This window comes from Microtus oregoni, unplaced genomic scaffold (assembly GCF_018167655.1).
Source record: "Microtus oregoni isolate MIOR12 unplaced genomic scaffold, Mior012 000037F_ref0000500, whole genome shotgun sequence".
Taxonomy (NCBI): Eukaryota; Metazoa; Chordata; class Mammalia; order Rodentia; family Cricetidae; genus Microtus; species Microtus oregoni.
Window position 1 is genome coordinate 17,923,472 of NW_024543096.1, and position 6,448 is coordinate 17,929,919.

Here is a 6,448-nt window from a genome sequence, read left to right on the forward strand (position 1 = left end):
AAATGATAGCTTAACAATTTATTGAGTGAGATGAAAATTGGGCAAAAGTATTTGCCCACAAGGAACTTGAAGAATTGACTTCACAGTAAAATTTCTCTGTAAGGCAAGGACTCAGATTAAAAGTTTGTATGGATTCAAAGTCATTTTCTTTTGTAGTACTTAATGCATTTGTGAGTTTACCTTGTATAAAAAATCCATTTAGTTATTAAAATTTTTTAATTGTAGTATATCTAGGATTTAATTTTTTTTCTCATTTAGATTCTCGCATGCTTATTCATTATGTCTATCTTTTCTTTTTTCCAAAGTAACATAAAGATTGTATCTGGGATGGAGGAAAGGCTGGAGAGAGCATGGGCAAGGCTCTGGTGACTTATGGGAAACACTAAACTCCTGTTCAAAGGATTGGAATTCAGAGGCAGAGGAAAAAAGACAAAAACTGGAAAATAACTTGAGAAATAACTTTTAAAGCAATAACTTCCTTCAACTAAATAACTCTTCATTGGTTTAGGGTATAAATCAATGCACAGAAGGAATCCAAGAAACCCAAGTGGCAAAGACCACACCCAGACGGGCAAAAATAAAGATAATGTGTCTATCCCAAGAACCAGAGGAAAGCACACACTATCACAGGGAGGAACAGGAGAAATCACAGGCAACTTCCCATTAGAGATACAACATCACAACGGAATGCCGTTTTTAAAATGCTGGAAATGCCTGTCAACAGAAAGGGTTAAACTTAGGAATATATCTCAAAGATAAAAACAAAAGACATACACTATTATTAAACATAGTTTCTATGGGGAGGAGAAACAAGAACATATTAATGATCTGAACAAATTGAAATAAAATGATCCCATTCCAGCACGAGAAAATATGGAACTTTAGAAGGATGTGTTAGAGTCCCATTGAATATTGTTCAGTTTCAGAAATAACTGTTACCTTTAGAAATTACAAGACTTGGTCACATTTTACAGAGATTACTGGTTTTACTAATGAATCCAAATATTCTAATTTTCAGTGTTCATATTCTGAAAGTAATATAGCAACTTTCAGTTACAATTCTGGATTGAGATAAACATGAGAAAAATCTAATGACATATATTTGGGCATATTCCTTAAGGGCTCTGTAGGTTATAACCAACATTAAGCGAAAGCTAAATAGGTAAGTTTAAACAGAAAATGCTCCCAAATTATAAATTATACATAATTAAATTATGCTTCACTCTCATAGAACATTTCATAGACAGGTTCTTTGGGAAGTGGGTTTGTTGGTTCTCACTACGAGGCAGGAAGCAATAAAGTCCGCTCACATTTCTAATCTTGTAGCTCCTCACATTTGAATAAAAAATAAATTCCTCAGTCCGGTGCTCCAGTGCGGGTCTCTGTCTCTATCTCCATCCATCGCCAGATGAAGGTTCTATGGTGATATGCAAGATATTCATCAGTATGGCTATAGGAGAGGGTCATTTCAGGTTCCCTATCCTCAGCTGCCCCAGGAACTAACTGGGGATATCGCCCTGGGCACCTGGGAGCCCCTCTAGGTCCATGTCTCTTGCCAACCCTAAGATGGCTCCCTTAACTAAGAATTGTACTTCCCTGCTCCCCTATCTAACCTTCCTTTATCCCAATCATCCCGTTTCTCCAAGTTCCCCCCATCCTCCCCTTCTCACTTTTCTCTCCCCATCTCCCCTTACCCCCCCCCCCAAGATCCCAATTTTTTGCCGGCAATCTTGTTTACTTCCCATAACCAGGAGGATAGCTATATCATGTTCTGGCTTTGTGGGAGCCTAGCCAGTTTGGATGTTCACTTTCCTAGACCAGGATGGAGGATGGAGGACTTTGGACTTTCCACGGGGCAGGGAACCCTGACTGCTCTTCAGACTGGAGAGGGAGGGGGAGAGAAGTGGGAAGAGGGGGAGAGGAGTGGGAGGAGGGGGAGGGAAATGGAAGGCTGGGAGGAGGCAGAATTTTTTTTTTCAATAAAATAAATAAATAAATAAATAAATAAATAAAAATAAATTCCTTGGATAATAACACCAGGTCAGAGAAAGTTTTCTTTCTGGTTTCCTTTAATGAGAACAGTAAGAGTGAACATTCATACATGTCTCACAAATATGGAGACCAAATATGCAGCACTTATATTTGAATTCATCAGAAAGACTGACATTGCGATCCCCGATGCTGTGAAGGTGCCACCAGGAGCACAGATGAGACAGCTGTGCCTTCAGGTATCTGGTATAAGCAGATGACTGATCTGATTGTCAGAAAATGCACTATGCAATGCTTGATCTCACAGTAGTAGGTGTGGCGGGAGCTCTCCTTTAGCCAAAAGCCGCGGAGATACCAGCCCACTGGGGCATGGTCTCTCTCCCTTTAAAAAATCAGCCACTTCCCTCTGCTCCCACTCTGGCTTCTGGCTCCTCTTCTGGCGACTAGGCTCCCTTCCTGATTGAGCAGAGGGCTGTTGTCTGGGACGGTGATCTGTAAGTTTTTCCCCTTTAAATAAATAGCTTCTCTATTGGTCATAATTCCAAACTGGTGTGGGATTGTTTGTGACTTATGACTTCAAGTAGGCAGAGTTTTGTTATCCATGATGGTCTTACTTGTGACTTACCATCCTTTTCCAAGGCTGAGTTCTTTAGTAGCGGACCAGATGTTTCTCAGATTCCTACAGAGCACAGCTTATGTGTATTGGGTTCATAACCACACTATCACAGTCCAGATGATAGTTTGCGTCATTTTGTAGTAGTATGTCCATAATAGCATTATTTGATCTCTGTTCTGAGGTTTCCCCACTAGACTTTTGCCTTATCAATACCTTTAGATTGGGAGGAAGGAGGAGAAAAGCTATCACTAACTTCGTTTCCTCTTACATACTGTACTTAGATTCAGCAGCAACACAAATGTGGAAGAACTCAATCATTTGATATGATTCTTTCCGTAATTGCTCTAAAATTATTAGTAATTTTGATTTTCTCTCACTAATATTTCTTCACTCTTTTATTTCCACACGTTTCCACATATTTCAATCCTGACTGAGTTTTCTTTAGCCTGAAATTGTTTTAGTTCCTTGCCAAGTGAACAATGTCTTCCTTTTCTTCTGTCCTTTAACTTTCACAATAGAATCTATAATGCTAGGGCTCCCAGCCTCCATGGTTATGAGGACAGTACTGGTGTCTTCCTTCATCATCCCACAAGGGTTGTCAACCTACTCTTTCTCTGCTTCAGGTACAAATGTCTCTTCTGGACCAATTATCCTCCTATCTTTGTGCTCCAAAGAACAGGTTTTCACTCCCATCTATTTTCTCTCTTAGGCTAAGTTTTATGACTGGGTCGTTTTGCTTATTCCTTCACCTTCTTAAATACTAGTTTCTGCTTCTTTTAGGGAGTTCTCAACTTCACATACAATTTGACATTTAATTTTTTTTCTCAATTCTGAGGAAATTTTCTTTACCTGCTATGTGTGAAGTACCAGCAGGTTATCAAGTTCAAAAACTCAGAAAAGCATGTCATCCAAAGAAAGAACAATACTTTTATTTTGAAGTTACAATTGCAATTATCTTGCCTCTGAGATATCCAATTACAGTGTTTTGCCTCCATTTATTTACTTCCACCTATATATATATTGTGTGTGTGTATATATATATATATATATATGCATATATATATAAACAATGTATAATTCTGGAAATGATGTAGCAATAAAAAACTTTGTTAATGACTAGAAAATGTTTTTCTTAATTAAAATTGACCATTTTGCAACTTATTGGTTGCTTTCTAATATTATTTCTTCTTTCTAACATCACTAAAGACAACTGATAGTTATATATGCAGAAACTGATTTTTTATAAACATTACTTCTCCCTGCTGAACTTATGTCATAAGTGCATAAATATTAGGGGAGCTTCACAGTTATTACACATTCATTTGTAAGGTAAAACGTTTACATGACCATGATATCAAGGGAATAGGGAGGTGTGCATGATGGGATCTTGATCTAACTGTAATGATTGTTCTCCTGCCATATGAATACCTAGTTAGAAGAAACCATGGTATTTCTATAAATTCAACACAGTCTGTGTTGGTGACGGGCTTTGGAATGGATCTTGACAGCTATGTGTATATTTGAGAGAATCTGTACTTGCCTGAATTTGCTTCAAGCTTTCTGGTACTAGGAGAAGACTTCAAGACAAAGTAAAATATTTAATGTTATTCTAGAGTATCTACCTACCTACCCAGTAAAGCATACCATAAAACCAAAATATCACACACAGAAAATATAACAAGAATAGGTCTTATTCTAGGCCAGCAGGCATGTTTTTCATTTAACCCACATTCTTGGCTGAGCTGCTATGGTTTATTCAGTGATAGAAATGCTGTAATTTCCTCCTCAGTACAGTGAGATTCAGTTTAAATAGAATTTAAGTGCGAGGGAGGAAAGTCACACCTACTCTGTAGAAAGCTGAACACAGAGGTAGGTAGAACAGCTTCAGACTTCATCTATTGTAAAAGGGGTTATACTGTCTCCCTCAAAAGGAACTGGATACAAGTGACTATGGCAACAGGAACTCAGAATCATTGATAGTGGAGCAAAGTTTCTTTCCATTGTAATTTTTTATCTCTCAGAATATATCACTATGCAGTGATAAGCCATAAGAAATTTATTTATTTTCTTTTATTCTGTCTTGTTCTCCCTCTCAGTCCTCCAGTGTTTTCTTCCCAGTTAAAAAGGAGCATGGTGCTTACATCCTGGGTATGCCATAACTGTTTTCTATATGATCACTAATGTTATTTAGCACACTTGTTGAAGAGACGTTTCTAACAGAACCTTTGATCAGTCATATTTGTCAGTTTGTATGGCTATAGATGACCTGAGAAATATTTTTCAGTAAAAGAAATTTTGGACATCTAACTGTCCAACATTCAATACTTGTAAATAGAAATAATAATAATAATAAACATGGGATCTTCTTCAAATAATTCATAATTTAATAGGACAATTAGCAAGTGAGCACATTATTACAGTATAATATAATACTTAATTGTAGAGAAGGGTACATAACTCATAGCAAAACTGAAAAATTGATAGTGAATAGAGTATAAATAGAAAACCGTTATGGCTTAGACTTCTTTCATTGCTTCTTAATTTTGTCCATTTGTTTATTTGAGACAATTCTTATGTGCTGGCCAGGCTGGATTTGAAGGTACAGATGTTCCTATACCTTAATTAGTCTACCTTCAGAGTCCTGACATGTATGACCACTCGCTTCTCCATCTGTAAATTTCTTGGAGAAGAAGGTATCAGATATGTGTTTGTGAGGATGAAGAAGAAATATTTTAGAACCATGTATATGAAGATAGCCTGTGCAGAAAATCCAGAGATAACCAAGTTTATTTGAGAGAACTTGTAAGCATTATACATTGAGTAGTGCTTGTTAAATCAAGTGTGATTCAAAATGAGTCTGGGGAGACAGGTTGATGTACGATAATACAGCCACTTAGATGCTATATTTAGATGCCCAAAATTAATAAGTTTGGACATAGGTGACCATGTCTCTCTATTCTTCAAATTAAAATGGTGGAATCCTCACTGCTAAGTTGATTGAGTTAAGGGAAATAACTTTTAGAAGATAAGTAATAAAAAATAAAAGCTAGAGCCGGGCAGTGGTGGCGCACGCCTTTAATCCCAGCCCTCGGGAGGCAGAGGCAGGAGGATCTCTGTGAGTTCGAGGCCAGCCTGGTCTACAAGAGCTAGTTCCAGGACAAAAACCTAAAAAAAAAAAAACCTAAAAAAAAAAAAAGCTACAGAGAAACCCTGTCTCGAAAATCAATCAATCAATCAATAAATAAATAAATGCTAAAAAAAACCTCATGAGTGAAGTCATAATAGGACAAAAACAGTAGCTTCATAAGAACACACACACACATAAATGGAGAAAAGACTGCTTCAGCTCTCAGTGAGAAAATCAATGATCAAGAAAAAATTCCTCACCAGAGTATAACAGACTGCCTTTGTGACCTTCAATGTCAAGATTAAATAACAATAAGGGAAAGAAATTTTATTGTTTAAGCCACCTAGTTTAAGTATACTTGTTATAGTATCACATACAAAATGGAACAATGGTACCACGGTAAAGAGCGCATGAGCAGCCATATACCACACTGCTGCAGAATATTCTTTTATACTTGTGAAGATATTTTGTTGTGTCAGTTTCTTAAAGAGATTTTTGCTCTCTTCTCTTAAATATGAGGCAATGTCACCTAGAGAGTTTACCAATAAATGTCTTTTGGTTCAATAAAAAAGGTGATTTTTAACAGGTTGAAACTCTTTTTGGTTTCAGTTTGAGAGCCAATTTGTCACCATCCTTGACATACTCCATCAATTAGCCAGTTATGAAAACAATACAGAAAATACATGTATTTTCTGTGTATTTATCAATTAAACACT